This window comes from Mustela erminea, chromosome 13, assembly GCF_009829155.1.
Source record: "Mustela erminea isolate mMusErm1 chromosome 13, mMusErm1.Pri, whole genome shotgun sequence".
Taxonomy (NCBI): Eukaryota; Metazoa; Chordata; class Mammalia; order Carnivora; family Mustelidae; genus Mustela; species Mustela erminea.
The window spans coordinates 92560652-92561052 of record NC_045626.1 but is presented as its reverse complement, the minus strand read 5'-3'; positions in this window follow the sequence as shown (position 1 = coordinate 92561052).

Here is a 401-nt window from a genome sequence, read left to right as displayed (position 1 = left end):
CTGGACCCCAATGTTCACCGCAGCAGTGGCCACAGTCAGCAAACTGGAAAGAACCAAGATGCCCTTCAACGGATGAATGAATAAAGCAGATGTGATCCATATATACTATGGAGTATGATGCCTCCATCAGAAAATCTACCCAACTTTTGTAGCAACATGGACGGGACGGGAAGAGATTCTGCTGAGTGAAATAAGTCAAGCAGAGAGAGTCAGTTATCATATGGTCTCACTTGTGGAGCATAAGGAATAACAGAGATGACATGGGGAGAAGGAGAGAAGTGAGATGGGGGAAATCGGAGCGGGAGACAAACCATGAGAGACTGTGGACTCTGAGAAAAAAACGGAGGGTTTGGGAGGGGTTGGGTGAGCCTGGTGGTGGGTATTTTGAAGGACACATGTTG